A 23,237-nucleotide genomic window follows, 5' to 3' on the forward strand; every position below is an offset into this window, starting at 1 on the left:
AGTGTCATCCTTGTAGATGTTAGTAATAAACAAATCTCACATGAAGGCCAATGAAAGACTTTGTAATGGTAATGTTATTGTCTCAACAAATTTATGATTCCAGCCACAGCTTCCATTCCATTTTAGACTTTGATTTACGAGTGGGTTGACCTGGGCCTAACCCTGTCAGCTTTAGTTCTGAGACAGTCTTTAGGATTATGGGCCTCTGATCTGGTAAATTCCTGAGAGGAAAAATTTAACTGAGGAACGCTCTCTCTGACAAGTGATAAAGCCCTGTTCTTTTCAGGTTACACCAGAGACTGAGTTGCAGGAAGAATTAATTGAGAGAACCATGGGGACAAAGTATAGAAAAGAAAAAAGAAGGGACTTATGGAGACTTATTGCTCTGAAAAAGAGATAGGTTGGAGGAAAGCAATCAATTCCCATTTATAAGAAAAAGAGTCTAGGACAATAATTAGCATCAGGAAAGAATCAATTTTCTTAGGAAAAGCATTCTATTAGATTGTTACATGACAGGATGCTAATTAAAACTGATTGGCCTAATTAGAATGGCATTAATAACATGGCAGACACTGGCATTGTATTAGTTGTTCACATATTCTCAGAAGACACAAATGTCATTGTGTACGCTGTTTTTGTTACCAACAGACACAGTGGTAATTATCTGAATGTGCATATGATCTTGGCCTATTTTGGAATGGGATAGGAAAGCAAAAAAGAAAAATGTCAGATTAATAGGGACAAAAGGTTTGAAAAGAAATTTAAGCAGGGAAAAGTACTACTATATACAAACATAGTTAACAAGCACATGTGTCTCAGATTTCTTTTCTGTATGTTCCAATTCCAGTTCCAATTTCTGATAGGGTTGTTATATCAAATATATCTCGCAAAACATTTACTCACTTTACTCTATTGAAAGAAAAAGTAGGGAATCAACATAGATTGAAGAATCAAACTATTCATTTACATAATCTGTCCAGAAATGCCATAAAGAAGAAGCCTACATGATTAGGAGCATATACAAGCAGACAGGCAATCAAGAAAGAAGGAAGCTTCAAATATTTTTAAAAGTAATTTCAATCTTTCACTGTCCCTAAAGAAGCAGTGAATTTAGGTCTAATTTTTTTAAGCTGAAACTCCAGAACTATCATTAAGTAAAATAAATCACATTTTACACATCCTACATCTTATTCAGCATTGTCTACAACAATCTTCCCTTATCTAGTCCCTTCATTCCCCAGCCATTTGTATCTCAATGCATTTAGATTATATCTAAGGGAAGAGTGATCTCTTCAAGACAGGGTATTTTTCAGTCCGTTTGGAAGCTGTAATAGATGTGTAGGTTCACTTATGAAAACTTTTATAGTTACTACTAAGGCATGGTCTTTCTAAAACTTTCACTTGAAGTCCTAAAAAAAAAAAAAGGAACTTCCCGAGAAGTTCATAAATTTGTAGTGTAGGAATGAACTTATTAGAATCATCTGGGTTTTTTTCCTCTTCTTCCTTACCAAACAGGCAATTAAAGCTTCATTGTCAAGATAGTTGGCCTTATTTATTTATTTTATTTATTTAGGAGAATTATATTGCCACTTATTCTCACATGGTGACTCATGGCGGCTTACAAGAACATAAAAATTTCATATAAAAAGAATAAAGCTAATAAAAGAGAGAATAACAATATAACAAATTAATAAAATAATACAATAAATGAGTAAAATCATGAGCTCATTATTCTGGAGATGGTTTTTAATTGCTTGGCATCTTTCATGTAGAGATGAAAGAAGATTGTCTTCTATGTATAGGAACTCTCAAGTTTTCTTTTGGGTGTTATTATTGAGGTGGATAAAAATGTTACTACTAGTAATAGTTTATATTTTATTCTCATTCTATCAATCATATTAAGCTGGAATTCAAAATAATCTGAGTAAGAAAAATTGAAAGAAGTCAAATTATATAACTGGAACTCTTAAGATTAAACTTTTAACAGGATTCTAAGGAATTCAAATGGAAAATGGTTAACTATTTAAAATTTCTGGCTTGAAATTTTGTAAAATAAATAAATTGAAGATGAATGGGAGATCCTGGAGAGAAATTATCTATATGAGATGGAATGGAGAAAGATTTATAGTCTGTATAGATAAATGGAATGCAAGCAGAAATTGAGAACCAAAATGAATAAAGTGGAAACTTATAGTCCATTGAAGGAGAAAGTAGAGTTCTAACCATGGTGAACAGGAAAAAAAAAGCAGAATTGTTTAACCACTATACATTTTTTTAATCTAAAAAGAAAGAAAACAACTTTGAGAAAGGTATGGGAATGCTGCTGAAGATTGATTAAATTTCAGTAAGAATTACCTTTGCTACCTTAAGTGAATTCAACTCTCCAGGGTTAGACAAATTAATCTATGGTGTTGAAGAAACTGACAGAATTGATGTCAGAAGTGCTGGCTGCAATTGATGAAAGTTAGGAGAAGAGCAAACATAGCTCCCATATTCAAAAAGAAGATTTAGACCTTCCTATGAAATTATAAGTTGTTCTATTTAATGCCTATATTTACTAGAGATTATCAAGTTGTTGCTTTAGAGTATTTAGGGGGGGGGAAATCTACTTGTATCTTTTTCTATTCATAGCAGATGACAAAATAATAATAATTTGGTGGGAACATATAGTTGAAAATGTAGTAAAAAATTAACAAGTTAAAAGAAGCACCCCCATCCCCAACGGCCAGCCTGTGGCCCAGTGCAGGGCCTTTGGGAACCAGGCAATGCAAGTGGTGGGCCAGTGCACATGCACAAAGCTGCATTTGCAGAAGTGGCATGTGAGTGCATGTGGAATCAGCCCCTCCCCCTCTTCGCCACCACTAGCCCCTAGAACAGGAAATATTGGAGACTGCTAGGTTAAAATATTGTGGGATTTCTAAACAAAAACTGAAAAATTCAGAACATACTAGATTTAACTGTGGCTGAAAAGAAGAAAGTGTGAATAATTGATATGTCTGTACCAGCTGATAACAGAAGACAAATAATTGGAGAAGTATCAAGATCTGCCACTGAAAGATGGCAAACCTTTTCCACATTGCGTGCCAAAAGTGCACATGCATGCCTGTAGCCATGATGCAATGCACATGTGACTCCCCCACCTCCCTGTGTATGTGCACGTGACTCCCCCACACCGCACACCCCTGCACATGTGCATGCAACCCCCTGCACACCGCATGCTCCTGTAGTCCGCAATTTTACCTTTGAGAGAAATTAGAGATACTACAATGAACAAATTCCAGAAACTTATCAATTATTCATTGTTGCTCTGCTGAATACTTCTTTAGAAATGGGCTGTTATATCCAACATGATTTTTCACACTTTTTAAAACTGTAAGTGCGATATATATCTGAGAGTTAAGAAATTCAAAAGTGCCATTTGTATTTTTCAACAAAAATGGAAACATGGAAATCTGAATCTTTTTTTAAAAAAGAAAACTGCATATTAACAAACAAACAAAATAACTCCTGCCTTCTCATTCTTTGAGAATAGTTTACAATGAAACCCCGAAATCTAATTTTCTGCAGTGAAACTTGCAACAAATTTACAGTGGTCAGAGTTAACAAATCATATTATATGTATTGGAGAACAAGTAACATTAGATTAATTTTCAAATTATTTGGCAATGTTTCTGGGCTCAGTCATAGGCAAAAGCTACATTATGAAATCCATCACATTTGAATGTATTACATATAGTGCAGGACTTGTAGCACTTCAATTAAACCTATTCAGTTTAATAGAATTTATTTCTAGCATGTATATACATGAGTTGTTGAGTCTTGAAACATTGTACTGTAAATGTACAGGTACTTACAACAGTTCATTCAGTGACCATGCAAAGTTACAACGATACTAAAAAAAAATGAATTATGACTGTTTTTCACACTTACAACCATTGCAGCATCTCAATGGTTACATGATCAAAATTCAGACTCTTATTTGTGATGGTTACAGTGTCGAGGATTCCTGTGTTCAAATTTTTATGACTTTCTGACAAGCAAAGTCAATAGGAAAGTCAGATTCACTTAACAACCATGATAGTAATTTCTACTAATTAGTAATATATTGCAGTTGATTCACTTAACAAGTGACAAGAAATATTGTAAAATGGGCCAAAACTCACTTAACTGACTTATCTTGCTTAGCAGTAGAAATTTTGGGATGAAAGTTGTCATAAACTGAGGACAACCTGTAAAATATTGGTTTGGGTCTTAGTAATATATTTTTCTATATAGCAACAACAATATTCTTTACTGCCACCTTGAGATGAGAGGAAAGTCATAAATATACAGAATACTGCTTACCTTGCTATGATTAACCAGGAAGCTAGTCCTGCATACAGTTGACTTGTGTAATAATTAGTTACAGGACAGTAAATGGTAGGTTCCTTTCACCTCAATTTTTTTCTACTTCTCACTTGTTCCCTTGAAAGTAGGTAATCCCTGCCATATGAGTCTGATTTGATAATCTGCTTTGAAAAAAATGGTAACAATAGGAAGTTCTATAATTAGAAATATCATTCGATGACTTCAAGACTTCTTGTAGGCTCCTTGGTCCTATTGCAGAGGGCAGAAGATGAGAGTAGAGTGCCTCTGCTTTTCAATCTGAGGAAACTTGGTCCTTGTCCCATTCATCTCACTCCCTCTCACTTTGTTCATTTGAAAAAAGGGTGAGAGAAAGGGAGGTGAAATTGCTTAAGCAATAGCAATGAGGACTCATGGGAGTTGAAGTGATCAAAAACAAAATGATTCATCTTAACTTTTCTGCCTGTTTCCTAGCACTATGTAGTATTATATATACAAATATAGTATTTTTCTTTCTCTCCCAAGTTGCTGTTTAGCAATTTCAGTGTTCCTGGAGTGATATAGTGAATCTCCTCCGAGATTCCCCTGAATATAAACTTTGCTTCAGAAAACTACAAAACAATCAGCTTCAAAATAATCTAGGGGTATCCTACACATGAAGTACTCTCTTTATTTCCAGAATGTTCAATAGCATTTGGTGTGTAACCTCTCCAGCACATTTCTAATCTTTTCATCTAATAATTGCTTTGAAAATATACTTCAAGATGGGAAATTGCCCCATCTGAGTGATCTGCTATCATTAACAGTGCAATACTGCATTTCAGAGTGAGATTCAAGGGTAGAATACCAGGAAACCTAAGTTGTTTTTTTAATAGATTTTTTTCACCATGGAGTTTCATTTTGTTAGCTAGTGGCAGGGGTGGGATTCTACCAGTTCACACCTATTCGCTAGAACCAGTTGCTAACATTCTAAGCAGTTCGGAGAGCTGGTTGTTAGAAGAAATTACTGGCCTAATTGTGTAAGGAAGGCAGGAAGGCAACATTCTGGTGTTGCTTACAGAAACTGCCTCTCCATTAACCCTTATTATATTCTTGGCAGGACTAGACTTCCTGTCTCTGGACTCTTGCAGCATCCCCACAGTCATGAGAGGCCAGGCGAGGAGATGCATGCCTCGATGTGAGTGATATTAAGTTGGCCACGCCCAGCCAATAACATGACCACCAAGCCATGTCCACCCAGTCACATGACCAAGCCACACCCACCAACTAAGCCACGCCCACAGAACCGGTTGTTAAAAATTTTGAATCCCTCCCCTGGCTAGTGGCCAATGTTCAAGTCTGTCAAGATCCTTCTGTATCTTAAGCCTATCTTCTGGAGTGTTGGCTATTCCTGCTAGCTTGGTGTCATCTGCAAATTTGATGAGTTACCCATCTACACTCCCATTCAAACCATTGATGAAGATGTTGAAGAGTACTGGGCCTAAAACAGAGCCTTGGGCCACTCCACTGCATACTTCCCTCCATGTAAATGCAGTTCTATTGAGGACTACATGTTGAGTGTGGTTGGTCAGCCAGTACAAATCCATCTGCTGGCGATGCTGTCTAACCCACATTTCCTATCTTATCAAGTCTTAGGTAATGGTCTACTTTATCAAAAACCTTACTGATGTCCAAGTAAATTATGTTGACAGAATTCCTCTGGTCTACTAATTTGTCACTTTGTCAAAGAATGCAATAAGATTAGTCTGGCATGATCTGTTTTTGACAAAGCCATGTTGGCTTTTGTTTATTACTTTGTTTGCTTCTAGGTGTTTGCTGATTCATTGCTTGCAGTGTTGGTATGCTACAAGTTCAGCTCAGTTTGGCTGAACTGGTAGCAAAAATTACTACTGATTCAGTTGAACCGGTAGTAAAAAAAAGCCTCTAACGATCAGCTGAGATGAAAAAGAAGAGAAAAATGCAGAATCGGCCTTCTCACCTGCCCCTGCACTTTTCTTTTCTTTATCCTCTCAGCTGATTGGCGCTGCAGGCCTCAGCTGGTGTGTGGAAACCTGTGCACATGCGTTAGGTGTGCATGATTACCAAACCAATGGTGGAACAGGTAGGATCACACTGCTGGTTGCTTGATTATCTTTTCCAGAATCTTCCCTGGTAGTGAGATCAGGCTGATAGGTCTGTAGTTTCTGGATCTTCTCCAGTCCTCTGGCAGTTCTCCAGTGCTCCAGGATCTTTGAAAGGTATAATTCAGTGGTTCTGAGATCTTGTCTGCCAGTTTCTTCAAAACCTTGGGGTGTAATCCATCTGATACTGCCAATTTGAACTTGTCTAGGTTGGACAGATACTCACTTACCATTTTCTTCCCTATTTTGACTTGTACTCCTAATCTGTTTTTTGTGGTGCTGTTTTTGTTAGGTTTGACTATTTTTGTCCTTTGAGTTAAGTAGTTTTTCTTTCTCCCTGTTGCTTGTCATTATCTTGCCACTTTCTTCCACCAATGGACCAATTGTTTCCTTGACTTTTTTCTTGTTTTTAATATGTTGGAAGAAGCTTTGTTGTTATTTTTTTTTACTTTTGTCACAAGCCTTTGTTCTTTATCGGCCTCACTTCATCTTGCAGACTTGGGCTATTTGCTCATATTCTGCCTTAATTAAGTGCCCCTTTTCCCACTTTTTATATTTGTCATTTTTGTCTTTCAATTTATCGGAGAGTTCTTTATGCAGCCTTGCTGGTTTCTTTTGAGAGCTGTTATTTTTCTTCTTCATTAGTATTGTGCTAGACTGGGCTTTTATAATCTCATTTTTCAAAATTTCCCAAGCTTCTTGAGTTGTTTCCCCTTATATGTAGATATTTCTTGTTTACATGGAAATTTTAGTCTTATTCATTTGGATTTTTAGTCTACAGTAATCTCCTTTAAAGTTGACAGCTTTTAACAATAGCATCCGCAGGAAAGTCATGTTTCATCAAGTATGTATACACCAGGCATACATCACCAAGATCTGCTGGGGCCAAAAGGGAAGTCCCCTTTCACAGATATACCCCGATATGGGTCTTGGATGTAACATCAGCTGAAATTCTGGAACAGGGATGGAGGTGTTGCAGTTGTCATCTGCAAGTTGTTATCTAAAAAGTTTTTATGGTTTTCAAGGGTGCTGCACCACAGGTTACTGGATGTCAAACCTGTTCATTAAGTTGGGCTCTAGGGATCAGCTGAGATTGTTGCTGCTGCATCAGCTTCTTTACTGTATAGCAACTGTCCTGGTTATGCTTTCAATTCTATCCTAGACCTATGAACTTTGACTTAATCTGCCTTCTCTGGGAGTGGAGTCTGACACAGTCAGAAGTTCATGGCCACCATCATGGCCATGAGCCTATAATAAGACATCCAAAGCCTGACAGGTCACACACTGGATTTGGTTTCTTGTTGGAACAGTGGCTATGTGAACTGAAATTGTGGGAGCTTTAGGTGTCCTTCCTGTCATGGTCTGACCATGTTTTACTTATCATAGGATTCTCTTGCACCACAGTTTCCCAAAACACAGTGGTACCATGAGGCTTGAGGACATTAAGGAATTGGCAAGATATTGAGGTGGTTACATTGTTAACATCTTTTTTTTTTATAACCCAGCATTTCTTCTTTATTTGTTGTTAGTTGTGACCCATTGCGACCCCATGGACAATGTTTCTTTAGGCCTTCCTATCCTCTACCATCCCCCAGAGTCCATTTAAGCTCACACTGACTGCTTCAGTAACTTCATTCAGCCATCTTCTTTCTTAGCCAGTTTTATATTTATTTTTTTTAATGATAATTGTTTAGTATATAGTTTTTGTTTTTTATAATTGTTTGGTCTATAGTTATTGTTTTTTAGCCTTATTGTACACAGCCAGAATTACCTCTTTGTAAGTTGGGAGCCATATAAAATTAACAAATAAATAAATTGAAATACAACCAGCTAAAGGCTATACTAAGACTGTGATTTCTGAATTTTTAAATGGAAGTAACTTAAATAATAGACTGTAATAGGGTATCAACACAAAATATTAAAGGGAAATAATTAACAAATAGAACAGATATATAACATGGGATCACTTTGAGTTAAATGCTTTCAATCTGAAAATCCAAAATTTGCTTTTGTAATGAAGAAGGATCTGGAGGAAGTACACTGCTCAAAAAAATAAAGGGAACACTTAAACAATGCAATGTAACTCCAAGTCAATCACACTTCCGCGAAATCAAACTGTCCACTTAGGTAGCAACACTGATTGACAATCAATTTCACATGCTGTTGTGCAAATGGAATAGACAACAGGTGAAAAGCATAGGCAGTTAGCAAGACATCCCCAATACAGGAGTGGTTCTGCAGGTGGTGACCACAGACCACTTCTCAGGTCCTATGCTTTCTGGCTGATGGTTTGGTCACTTTTGAATGCTGGTGGTGCTTTCACTCTAGTGGTAGCATGAGACGGAGTCTACAACCCACACAAGTGGCTCAGGTAGTGCAGCTCATCCAGGATGACACATCAATGCGAGCTGTGGCAAGAAGGTTTGCTGTGTCTGTCAGCGTAGTGTCCAGAGTATGGAGGTGCTACCAGGAGACAGGCCAGCACACCAGGAGACATGGAGGAGGCCGTAGGAGGGCAACAACCCAGCATCAGGACTGTTACCTCCGCCTTTGTGCAAGGAGGGACAGGAGGAGTACTGCCAGAACCCTGCAAAATGACCTCCAGAGGGCCACAAATGTGCATGTGGCTCCTCAAATGGTCAGAAACAGGCTCCATGAGGGTGGTATGAGGGACCGACGTCCTCAGGTGGGGGTTGTGCTTACAGCCCAACACTGTGCAGGATGTTTGGCATTTGCCAGAGAACAGCAAGATTGGCACACTCGCCACTAGCGCCCTTTGCTCTTCACAGATGAAAGCAGGTTCACACTGAGCACATGTGACAGATGTGACAGGGTCTGGAGATGCCATGGAGAACATTCTGCTGCCTGCAACATCCTCCAGCATGACCGGTTTGGCAGTATGTCAGTAATGGTGTGGGGTGGCATTTCTTTGGGGGGCTGCACAGCCCTCCATGTGCTTGCCAGAGATAGCCTGACTGCCATTAGGTACCGAGGTGAGGTCCTCAGACCCCTTGTGAGACCATATGCTGGTGCGGTTGGCCCTGGGTTCCTCCTAATGCAAGACAATACTAGACCTCATGCGGCTGGAGTGTGTCAGCAGTTTCTGCAAGATGAAGGCATTGATGCTATGGACTGGCCTGCCCATTCCCCAGACCTGAATCCAATTGAGCACATCTGGGACATCATGTCTCACTCCATCCACCAACGCCACGTTGCACCACAGACTGTCCAGGAGTTGGGGGATGCTTTAGTCCAGGTGTGGGAGGAGATCCCTCAGGTGACCATCCGCCACCTCATCAGGAGCATGCCCAGGCCTTGTAGGGAGATCATACAGGCACGTGGAGGCCACACACACACTACTGAGCCTCATTTTGACTTGTTTTAAGGGCATTACATCAAAGTTGGATCAGCCTGTAGTGTTTTTTTCCACTTTAATTTTGAGTGTAACTCCAAATCCAGACCTCCATGGGTTGCTAAATTTGATTTCCATTGATAATTTTTGTGTGATTTTGTTGTCAGCACATTCAACTATGTAATGAACAAAGTATTTAATAAGAATATTGCATTCATTCAGATCTAGGATGTCTTACTTTTGTGTTCCCTTTATTTTTTGGAGCAGTGTTTGTCAATGACTAGCATTCTTCCTTTCACATATTTGTTTATTTAAATGAATTATTTTCCCCTACAGATGAATATTAATAAAAATACATCTTTACTTTCAATTTGCTGTCAGAATCTGGGAAAGAGATTAATATATGAAAAAAAATGTGTATTTCAAGCTGTAAAAGTTGTAAAAACATAATAATTTACATAGTATCACTTCGTTTTAATGCATTACAACTGTAACATTCTACTTAGGATTATATTTGGTTTTCATTTTGAGATAGTATTTTGGCAACACATTTCTTCTTGTATTAGAAGTTGTTAGGGAGGTGTAGGGATTTATTTTATTTTATTTCTTATATGTGTTTGGTTTCTTGTGAATAATGTTGGTGGTTCTGGTTGGTTCTCAAGAACCTAAGCTGGACTTTTTTTCCTGCTGTTGGAAGAAGAAAGGAGAACAGACATAAGGCCCACCACACAGACTACTGGAAGGTTGTGCTGCTGGTGGTGTTGGACAAAAGTCTGTCAATACTATATCTGATGCCAATAAATGAATGGCTACAATATTTAGTGACAACTTAGTTGTGACTAGAAACCCTCTTCTGTAAGAGTATGAATGTCTGTATGTGACAGTGGGTTGCAGGTTGGAGTTTTCTTGCTGTTAGTTTGGGACAATTTTCCTTAAGGACAAGTTCTAGCAATGTTCAGGCTTTTACTGTCTTGATAGGGACTGCAATCCTGTTCCCAGTAATCTCATACCTGGTCTTTCTTGGGCCTCATCTGTGTTTAGGAGCAGGTTCTGATCACTATGGATAAAGAGACATATGTGAATCCTTGTTATGATAAGAAAACTTCCACAAGATGCAAAGATTGATTAGTATGTCAGGGACTGGCCTATAACAATGGAATCTGAGAAAATTAAAATACTAAATGAAATTGGTCAAAATGGGATATTTATCTGCAGATCCCAAGGAATTTTAGGAGATGAAATGGTAAAAACAATGGCTGGAAGATAAATGGAAAAAGACTATAAATGAATTTGGACAAGCATGAACAATATGCTTATTTTTCTAACTTTATTGCAAAAGCTGATTATCATATAGAACCCCTATTAAAATTCTTCTATGTTTGTTAGGGAGATATTTTATTAACATAAATATAACATTGCTGAGAAAGGTTGCCCTTTGTTTCGTTTTTTATCATAACAATGTTAATGTTAATGTTGTGTTATTCCTCTGAATTCTCTAAATCAGAGGTTGAAAAAACAGACCATACAGAGTGAGCAGCCAGCAGGCAATCAGATACTTGAGACAGTTCTGAAAGACAATGTATCTGAACTGGTGGAGATTTAATCAGACAATGAAGGGGCAGATTCTAGCAGAGCATTTACATAGTTATGTAAGGTAAAGCAAAGATAAACAATCTCCTTGACAGAGATACAACATGTCTAATTAAACCATACCAGCACCTGGCAGCATGTAAAAATTGCTTTCTATCCCTTTTCTTTCCTTTGTATTTAGATTTTAGTCTTGATATTTGGACTAGGACATTTCTGAATCTTTGACCATAAAAACCTTAGATTATTTTGGACGTCTCTTCTATCTCTGCATTTCTGCTACTGGCATATCTCCAATTGCAAGCTACTCAAACTCCTTAGTAGTTGAGCAGCCTCTAATTTAAAAGTATGAATCTTTGTACTGTTGGAAGATATATCTTTCTGGGTTCAGTTCCAAGTGGGGAAAAAGACACTGGAAACATGGAGGCTGTTTGGAAATATGGTTTAATGGACAACATGGCTTGGAGCTCCAAAGTGAAAAGGATCACATGCTTCAAGTGTTGGGTGGAGGAAAAGAAGGGCCATGATGCTGAGAGACCCTTAACCCATATCCTCTGTTGGGCCCCACCTTAGTGTTTCCTCTTCCTGTGTAAGAAATGTATCCTATTGGCTGTCAGACTCCCAGAGGTGGGGGGTCTTAGTTAACTTTGTAGGCTTTGTTTGGGCCACATGGCTTCACCTGAGTGCTGGCTGATACAATCTTCCCAGGCCATGTGTTGAGATTGGTAGAGGGCTTTGTTTAGTAGAATACTCTGGCCCAGACCTTAATGGCCCACCTGTAGTGTACTTGTTTGCATACTCGTAATACTGCATTCCTATTGGACAGATACCATCGCTAGCGATTGGTAGATAACAACAGTTCCGATTGGCCGCCTAAGCGGCGGGAAGTTTAAATAAATGCCATTGGTTGCAAGCCGCGAGCAGCCGCTATAAAAAGGGCTACTGCGGCTCGACTTTAGTTGAAGTTACTGTCAGTTAATAAAGAGCTGAATTCAACTCTGGTCTGGAGTCTGCTTTTGTTCTGGTGATAGAACAGCACCCATTAACAAAGGTGGGGGTGAGTTTCTGCTTCTGAGGTGAGTTTCTGCTTCTGAGTTTCTACTTCTCTTTTTAGGGGAAATATTCTGCCTTTTTAGTATATCCTAAAATATTTCATTTTCCTAGGAGAGGGGTAGGTTTTAACTTCCAACAGTACATATGACTCAATCAATCATTAAGTGACAATGAGAGTGGGAAGTGCTGCCTGGCTAATTACCCAATTTCCAGATACTGGAAAGAAGTTAATTACATGGCAATAAATATTTCAACTATTTGGCTAATGTTCTATTGTTGACAACAACTATAACCCCAATTAGATAATTATTCTCTTTTTAAAGAGGTGCCCAGGGCCTGCTAGATACTTAATCCTCATTAATATCTAATGTTCCTTTGCTGATGCCTAAACTGATTAGCTCTGGAGTAGAGGAGGTAAGAGAATTTGCAGGGTGGTTTAAAAATGCCCTGTGAAAGTAAGGCCTTTGTGAGCCATCTTCTTGAAACCCCAAACTATTTGGGCTCATCTGGCTGTTTGCATCCCTCTGATGTTCTAAATATGTTCAGAGACAATTTCTTAATAAAATTTTTGAAGAGTTGTTATTATTCTGGAGTCTCCCTTAGTGTTCTTGTTTTTTGATAAATGTCCTGAAAATGGTAAATTAATAATTGACACAGATTATAGTTTCTGTTTCATTGGCTGGCAAGAGTCAGATACCCAGTTATATATTGCAACTTCATGCCAGGCTAGAAATTTAAATAGAAGTCTTGACTTAGTGATTAGAGGATATTGGAGCATGGATAGAAAGTACAGGTTGAAACTGAACTCTAGAAGGGATGAATTGCTGCTCAACAAGAGACTATCTGGTTCTCTATATGCTGCAGTTTTAGTTTTAGATTGAATACATTGCCCTGCAATGTAGGATCTATGACCGGTGTCTTCCTAGTTTAATAGCTATAGTTGGCTTCACAGGTGGAGACAATAACCAGGGTCTTTTTCTATAATCAGCTTTGGTACTATCGAGAACCAGCCCTGCTGGTGACAATGATTCATCACTAAGATGATGACGACTCTTAACTTTTCTGTGTTCAGAATGCTGCTGCTTTTGAACACTATTCAGAAACTGCAGGGGGTTTCAATTTTATTTTCCAATGTATCTTTGAATGCCTGCACCAATCTCATAGAAGAATTGGGATAAAAATAACTTCAGACCAAATCTCATCCTTATCTAGTGCTATGGATACACACATTAACTTCTGCATTCCCACTTACTTGGAAGGTAATTCAGTCATAGAAGCAGATATGAAAACTGCTCAGAAGCTGCAGTTGCTTTCAATTTTATTTTCCAATGTATCTTTGAATGCCTGCACTAGTCTCATAAAAGAATCAGGATAAAAATAACTTCAGACCCAATCTCATTTTTATCTAGTGCTATAGATACACATGTTAACTTCTGCATTCCCACTTTCTTGGAAGATAATTCAATCATAGAAGCAGATATAAAAACTGGGCAATAAATTGATTATTGAATCTCACTGTGAATAATATTAACCTGGAGAGGTGAGGATCTGCATACAGACCTAACATATCAAATCCCTCGTATTGCTTCCTAAATTCCAATGCTCAATTCTCCATATAAGGAAAGTGTTTGTATAGATTAAATGTAAATTAATAACGATTTGATGATAGGGAAAGTTTTAGAAGATTATATCCTGTAAACAAATCATATGTGAGGCTTAGCAGAAACTGATGGATTGTGTTTGATTCAGAGGGCATGTGGAGGATGAGCCAAAATCATTCAATGGACTTGACACTAATTGGGCACTTGGTACACTGGTGACTATAGTGAAAAATTGATAAAATTCATGACACCGCAGGATTTCCTCTCCAAGTTTAAATACTAATAGAGATTTTTTTGCACAGATGGTATGCATATCAATGACCTTTTACATTTTTCCCATAGGATCATATATTTTTCTCCCATGCCAGGTTAAAAATAAGTTACATTTATTTTGATTAATGCTTAATCACATTAATATTTGTCTGTCTGTCTATCTGTCTATCTATCTATCTATCTATCTATCTATCTATCTATCTATCTATCTATGGAAAATAAAACATTAATACAATTCTAATAAACACTATATATTTATTATAAAAGTATATTAAATTATAGGATTAAAAAGAGAATCAAAATGAAAAAAACATAGAATAATAGGGTTGGAAGAAACTTTGTGGGACTTTGAGTTTAGTCCCCTGCTTAATCAGGAAAACATATACTGTTAAAGAGAAATGGCTATCCAGTCTCTTCTTGAAAAACCTCCATTGATGAATCACCTACAACTTCTGATTAATTGTTCTCATTTTCAGGAAATTTCTCCTTACTTTTAGGTTGAATCTCTCTTATTATCTTCTACCTATTATTTCTTTCCAGCCCTCACATGCTTGGGACAACCCCTGCAACCCCTTCTTTGCTGTGACAGTCCTTCAAGTTTGGAATACTGCTATCATATTACCTCGGGTTACCCTCTTTGTTAGACTAGACACACCTAGTTTCCTTTATTGTTTATCATATGATTTATGCTCCAGACCTTCATTATCTTTGTTGCTCTTTTTTGTAGCGTATCAACATCTTTTTTGTACTGTAGTGACAAATTGTGAAAACAGTGTAGTACACATGGAACAGAGCTGAAAACAGATTTTTTTTTGTATTTTTTATAAGATTTTGTATTAATTTTTTGAAGCTTGTCTTAAACATTCCTTGCAATTTCTCTTATGGGCAAGCTATCTCTTTTCCTGAAGAATGTCCTCAAAATAATGGATCATTCCTATGAATATTGTGGTTTTAAAATATTTTTAGGTTATTCCGTGCAACTGATAAATTTAAGTTGTTTCTAAAAGGGGAAAACATAAGTTAAAGAAAAATGCTCAATTATTAATTATCAGTAATTAGCAACTGTCTGTTCATTCCATTTCTACATCTGGAAATTAATATGTAACTGCAATCTTGAGTATTTCATATTGGCCAAACAATCATTCCATCAGAATTATTGCAAAAGCACTCTGAACTTTTTCAACTTGGCAACACATGCAATGGCATATTTTTCTCTTCAAAATGGTTCTTCTGATATGGCTAGTAAAATGTTAATTAATAATAGATAAACATAAGTAACAGTAAAATATAAAGTAATTACTGTGAAGAAAGTGCTCAGTACAACTTATTGTACTGAGGGCATGCTGGAGCCATGACACCACGCGTTGTGCCATGTCAGACTATGCTATCGAGGGGGGAAGTGCTGTTAACCACCCAACCTGGGGCTTTGACTGTTCCACGGAGATAACGAGCCTTGCTGACATCATGCACTGAGCTGCTACAGCCTGCAGGTGGTTGTAGACAAAGTGATTTGGATGCTGCCTGTTGAACTAATGATCTTGAGAGGGATGGAGGATCATTTCATAGGCGTAAATACAATGTTGGAATATGATATTTGTACAAGTATAGTAAATAGGGGTAAATAATTAGTGGATAAAAGGTATGGTGTTTAGGGTGTTACATGGTGACCAGATGTGATCCAGTAGTGCTCACTGGATGGTGGATAAATTCATTAAGTTTTTTACTGGTGTATAAATACAACTTTGACTGCGAGGTGCGCCAGAGATGACTTTAATTCCTTTTGGTTACTCATTGTTACCTGAATCCGGAACATTGTATGGACGAATAAAGACTCATTTGATCATGAACTCGAGACCTTTGTTTCCCTTCCTGCTGAGAAGAAAGTCAGCTCTCTTCAAATTCTCTTGTGCGCCTGTCATCCACCCCACAATCCCTGTGAACTGTTTGGTGTGCTGCATTGGGGAGCGATGGGGGAAGGCATAAATGTGGATTCAGTTTTGCTGCTTGCATCGGAGGTGGATGAGGAAGAGATTTCTCTGTGGGATGATGGTGTGCGTGAGTCTACAGAGGGGTTTATAAGTGGAGACACACCATCTGCTGGTGATACTGGGGATATTCCTAAAGATGTACAAAGAGTTACTAGACCTAAACTACGTAAGACGAGGGCAGTTCGTAGGAGTGATTTGGAGTTCCAGGAGGAGTGTGGGGGATGAGGCATTCATGGAAAACCCCCTGCTTTTGCACCTCTCAATACTGGAGTGTTTGAGAAGTGGAGAGAAAGGAAAATAGTTGAGGAAGATGCCTGGAGAACCTCCACCTCCAGTTTGGGAGCCAGTACTATAGAGAATAAAGAACTATTAAGAATAAAGTATGGAAATCTGAGTATACAGAATTGCAGCCCAAAAGGAAGATGGGAGGGATCAGGAGCTCATACTGACGATACTTCGTATTTCAGTTCTATCCCTAGGGAGGGGAGGGAATGTAATAGTAAGAGGGCTGGAAGTGACTTGACATCTGATTTCGATGCATCATTAGCTGATGTTACTGGGCCATCAGAACCCAGGACAGAGGGGGACAAGGCCGATGTCCTCTAGTTTTGCTCAAAGGGAGTCACCACTTCGACGGAGGCAACAGGAGAGTTCTTGGGGTCATCAGGGAATGTCTGGACAGTGGCCACAACATATGGTGTGGGGACCACCACCCTTGCAAACTACATTTGAGGGTAACCCATACTGTATCACACTGTTCCTAAGCCAAGTGGTTAATCACCTGGAATTATATGCATCTTGCTATCTGTCCCAGTGGTCCATAGTGGTGGCTATTATGGGAGTTTTAACAGGGGATGCAGCGGACTGGGTTGCGGAGTTACATAGCGAACGGGTATGAGAGTTGGTAGATGTCAGTCTGTTTCTGGATTCACTCCATAATCATTTTGAAGATAGATTCCGCATTCACCAAACTGAGGAAGCTATAATGGCATTGAGGCAAGATGGGAGACCGGCAACTGAATGTGTATGGGATTTTCAATGTTTGGCTAGGAAGTTAAGGTCTTGGCTTGAGCATCTGTTGGTCCGAGAATTTTGTGCCAGAATAGAGCGTGGTTTAAGACAGGCTTGTCTATACAGAGGAGTCCCTCAACATTTGACAGAATGATACAGAACGGAGGTTGAACTAGATGTCGGACTAAAGGAGTTCAGAACCATGCCTTATTCCTTCCGAAAGGTACCTAAAGCAGATCTCAATGTCATGGGAGGTCAGAGCAGATCAGGAAACGGTCCACTGAGTGGCAGGGGTCGCCCAGTTATGCAGTGTTTCAGATGTAATCTAGTAGGGCATAGGGCATTGGAATGCCCCAAACTTGCCAGCGAAGGTATGAAACAAACAGCAAAGGCTCCTCTGGGAGCAGTGACAAAATTTGGTTTTAGGAAACAAGGAAGTAGTACCGAAAGATCACAAGGACTGGTTCAGAAAAAGAAGGGAGAAGCATCACCATCAAGACACCGTCAATAGGATGAACACAGTCAACCCAGAGCAGCATCGGGGTTGGATGATAGTGGTGAGGAAAGCCATGATGATACGATGCTGAGTGTCCCAATTCACCCTTTTATGATACCAGTGATATTGGATGGTGGGAATACAGGACTAAGGGGTAGATATGGGGCCCTGATAGACACGGGATGTACCAGGTGTCTTATTAGCCAACGAGTAGTGCATGAACTGAAGTTACAGGTGGAACAATTGCCCACACCAATGAGTTTTGAACTGGTAGATTGGTCTCTGATTGGGGAGTTCCCAGCTATGACAATGACTACTCCTATTAAACTTGAAATTGGAGCTCATTGGGAACAGCTACGATTTATTTTTGTCCCGCATATAGGCGAGGCACTAATACTAGGCCTTGTGTGGTTGGATAGGTGGGAGCCCGTTATATGGTGGGAGGTTGGTTGTCGTCATTTACAAGTGTTGGTAGGACCAGATCCCTCTCAGGCAAATCCAGGAGAGTTCACGCAGAATTCACGAAAGGAATTAGCAACCACCATAGGTGAACATCAAAAACTCCCCTACCTGGTTGAGTATCTGGATCTTGCAAAAGTGTTCAGTGAGGAGGAATGCGAACACCTAACTCCCCCACCGTAAAACTGACTTGCAATAGAATTGATCCCAGGGGTGCAGTTACCTAAACCTCGTATGTATGCAATGACTCCCAAGGAGATGGAAGAAATGAGGAAAAACTTGGCCTGTGGCTTCATACAGCCTGAAAGATCGCATATAGCTGTGCCAGTATTGTTTAGGGAGAAGGATGAAACCTTGCATTTGTGTGTGGATTTTAGAAGGCTGAACGCTGTATGTGTAGATAATGTATATCCTCTGCCTTTGATCAGTGACTTGTTGGCCACCGGAAAAATCTTCACGAAGTTGGATTTGCCTGAAGCATATTATAGGATATGTATTAAACAAGGAGAAGAGTGGAAAACTACCTTCAATTGTCCTCTTGGTAGTTTTCAACTGCATGAATACTGTGGGGGCACCTTGCAGACCTTTTGGGCTGCAAGGTGCCCCCGCAGTATTCATGCAGTTGATTAATGAGGTGATGCATGAACATTTATATCATGGAATACTAGTGTATTTAGATGACATCTTAATTTACACACAGACCTTGGATGAACATGTAAAATCAGTATGAATTGTATTGAGAAAATTGTTAGATGCTAAATTGTATGTGAAATTGTCAAAATCACTGAAGTAAATTGAACTATTTAGGATATAGAATTTCCCATGATGGTTTGGAAATGGATCCTAAAGTCACCGCTGTTTTGGAATGGAAAACCCCACAAACCCGTAAACAATTGCAGAGTTTCCTTGGTTTTGCAAACTTTTATAGGCAATTTGTACCACAGTTTGCTAGTATTGCATTACCATTAACTGAACTACTAAAAACAAAGAATCAGAAAACAAAGCCAATGCCTGGTCAAAAACTGGAGTGGTCCACTGTATGTCAACAGGCATTTGACAATTTGAAGACATTGTTTTCCCAGGCACAGATTCTAAAACATCCAGACCCCATGAAAAAAATATGTGGTTCAAGTTGATGCCAGCAATATGGCTGTTGGTGCTGTCCTTTTGCAAATAAATGAACAAGAACTGTTACAACCTTGTGCTTATATGTCCCAGAAATTCACCCCAATAGAGGATGGGCGATTTGGGAAAAGGAAGCATTTGTGGTGAAATGCACATTAAATACATGGAGACATTTATTAGAGGGCACCAAAGAAGTTTTTGAAGTCTGGACAGACCACAAGAATTTGGAGGCTTTACAAATGCCCCGCTGTTTATCTCCCAAACAGGTTAGGTAGGCTATGTACTTTAAGCGGTTTAATTTCCAACTGCGCTATGTACCAGGCAGTTGAAATTTTGTGGCAGATGCTCTGTCCCAATGACCTCAATACAACAAACCTCAAGATATAATTGTTCAGCCTCTGATCCCAGAAATCACACCCAGGAATACGGGACAGGCTACATGGTTAAAGGAAATAAAGGAGGATATGTTGTGAGAGGCAACTTGGACAGATACATGGCTTACCAGTAATGCTGACTCAGTTTCCTATGGAGATAATTTGGCTTGGAAAGGAAACAGATTTATGCACCGAATAAATGTAGGAATTACATTTTGGAAAAATGTCACGATGACAAACAAGCTGGGCATTTCGGGTTTTTAAAAACCTTACATTTAGTTTGACACCAATTTTGGTGGCCAAAAATGAGGTCCGAAATAAAACAATATATAAAAAATTGTCAAAAAACTGTGCAATGTCAAAACCAAGACTGGGAAAGCCACTAGGATTTTTACGAACAGTGTCTGAACCTCAATATCCATGGCATGATATTGCCATGGACTTTATAGTGGAACTACCAACCAGTAACGGATATAAAGTTATATGGACAATCATCGACCTATTCTCAAAACAGGCACATTTCGTGCCTTGTAAAGAGTTGCCACCAGCTAAATCTCTAGCCAATATGTTCATACAACATGTGTATAAATTACATGGACTCCCTCAACGAGTAATTTTTGATAGAGTACAGTTTACTGCTCAATTCTGGAAAGCATTCCTGTTTGTTGGAATCGTCTGAGGGATTCAGTTCAGCCTATCTTTCAAGCACTAATGGCACCGCAGAAAAAGCAAACACCATGGTAGAGAGATATTTAAGATCTTACTCATCCTATCAACAACAAGAATGGGCGGAGCTGTTACCATTTGCAGAAGTCACGTACAATAATGCAGTACACAGTAGTACAGGATATAGTCCATTCTACGTAGCTAATGGCATGGAGCTTAGTCCATTACCAGATTTGAATAGCTATCCCAATGACCCAATCAGTGTCCAACAGTGCTATCCCAATGACCCAATCAGTGTCCAACTACAAGCTAGTTGGATACATGTGAGAAAAGCCCTGGATTTAAAACAGCAATGGATTATAAAGTATATGTAGACAAGGAGCGGCAGGATCATAAACCTTTCCAGGTTGGAGATAGAGTATACCTGTCAACAAAATATATTAAGTTGAAATTAAATAGTAATAAACTAGGGCCCAAATATCTGGGTCCATTCCTGATAACAAAAATAATCAATCCTGTCACAGTAGAGTTAAAATTACCATCATTGTTGGGCCACATACACCCAGTGTTTCATATCAGTTTATTAAAACCCACTGACTCCCAGGTCGAAGTACCTGAAATAAAAAAGGGTTATCAGCATGATACGGATTACGTTGAGATAGCTGGGATCCTCGACTCTCAAAAAAGAAGGAATAGTATCCAATATTTAGTACGTTGGAAGGGCTACCCTTTATCAGAAGCATCCTGGGTGAAGGCATCAGATGTATGTGCAGATCGTTTAGTGCATTGTTTCCATAATACATACCCCAACAAACCTGGGCCCATGTTGCAATTAGAGTAACTACCATTAATAATACTGTTAATAATTAATAACACTGTTTTTCCTATATTGCAGGCAGAGGCCTGGTAAGAGGAGCCACTTGTCATGTCTCCAGGGCATGCTGGAGCCATGACACCATGCGTTGTGCCGTGTCAGACTATGCTATCGAGGGGGGAAGTGCTGTTAACCACCCAACCTGGGTATTCGATTGTTCCACGGAGATAATGAGCCTTGCTGACGTCACGCGCTGAGCTGCTACAGCCTATGGGCAGTTGTAGACGAAGTGATTTGGTTGCTGCCTGTTGAACTAATGATCTCGAGTGGGGTGGAGGGTCACTTCATAGGCATAAATACAATGTTGGAATATGATATTTGTACAAGTATAGTAAATAGGGGTAAATTATTAGTGGATTAAAAAGCATGGTGTTTAGGGTGTTACATTGTGACCAGGTGTGATCCAGTAGCGCTCATCGGATGGTGGATAAACACATTAAGTTGTTAACTGGTGTATAAATACAACTGCGAGGTGCGCCAGAGCTGACTTTAATCCCTTTTGGTTACTCATTGTTACCTGAATCTGGAACATTGTATGGATGAATAAAGACTCATTTGATCATTATCTTGAGACCTTTGTTTCCCTTCCTGCCTGGAATTTGGCGAAACAGCTGAGATTATTTATTTTTACTTTAAGCTGTTCTTTTATTATTTTTGTTGTTGCTTCCACAACTTTTGTCCTATTTCCATACTTATATTTTTTTAATCAGTTTGGCCTTTATTTCATCCAAGGAAATTTTTCTTTCCTTATCTAAATTACATGAGTCAGATTGCAATGAAAACTTTGTGGTTTTCTACATAAAGCTATTTTAAAAGCAGCTATAATTGGATAAATGCTTTAATCTTTTAATTCAAATTTAGACGTTACCTTTCTTAATTTAGAAAGAAAATGGAAGTCTATAGAAGAGTTAATGGAAAACATGTCTCTGTTTATAGTTCGCTTTAGGGAAGAATTAATTGTAGATTTTCATGTTGTGTTTTCCCCTATCATACTAGCCTGCAGTTATATTTAAATGTTAATGGTTTAGGCTTATAACTGCCAATTGCCTGTTAAATGACAAATGTCATTGGAAGCACAGGTGGCAATTATTAAGGATATCACATTTATGTGAACATATGCTTTGAATAGTATAATAGATTATGTCTTCATAATAATTATTGGAAAAAGAGATTGTGTTCTATTTTTATATAAAAACAACAGCTTTATCTTAATATTCACTAGACAATCTGGCCTTTTGTTCCTTAATAAGATAGAGCGCTGAACCCAGTTTTATTATCAAAGGCTGAGCATATTTACAATTTGACTGATGGTATAAAGAACATCAATTTGCAGAATCCAAAATGGTAAAACAAAAGTCAGAAAAAGTGATAAATTCACATAAATTCGGATGCATGCTTCTAAAATGTTTTTGGAGACAATAGTATAATTCTAATTATCTATACATGAATTCAGCTAGGCTTCTATCCTCATGCAACCTGAAAAACCAGGTTGGGGATAGATTGTCATGAAAAATCTATCAATGTGATTGCTAAGAATTAAAATTTGACTTAGTGGCACATAATCATCAATCAGTCACTCACTCACTCAATCAATCAATCAAATAGTGTTAATTTGTCTAGTCATTTTCCACTATTAACTTATCACACTCAAATGGTAATAATCGAATGCACCATTTGACTTGTAAGCAAGTTAAGAGGGTTATACAGATAGTACTTGACTTACAACAGTTCATTTAGTGACCATTCAAAGTTACGATAGCACTGAAAAAAGTGACATGATCATTTTTCACAATTATGCCTGTTGCAGCATCCCCATGATCATGTGATCAAATGTCAGACACTTGGCAACAGGCTCATATTTATAACCATTGCAGTGTCCAGGGGTCACATGATCCCCTTTTGGGACCTTCTGAT

The sequence above is a fragment of the Pseudonaja textilis genome, chromosome 7 (genome assembly GCF_049901715.1).
Source record: "Pseudonaja textilis isolate UNSWEBS1 chromosome 7, rPseTex1.2, whole genome shotgun sequence".
NCBI classification, from domain to species: Eukaryota; Metazoa; Chordata; class Lepidosauria; order Squamata; family Elapidae; genus Pseudonaja; species Pseudonaja textilis.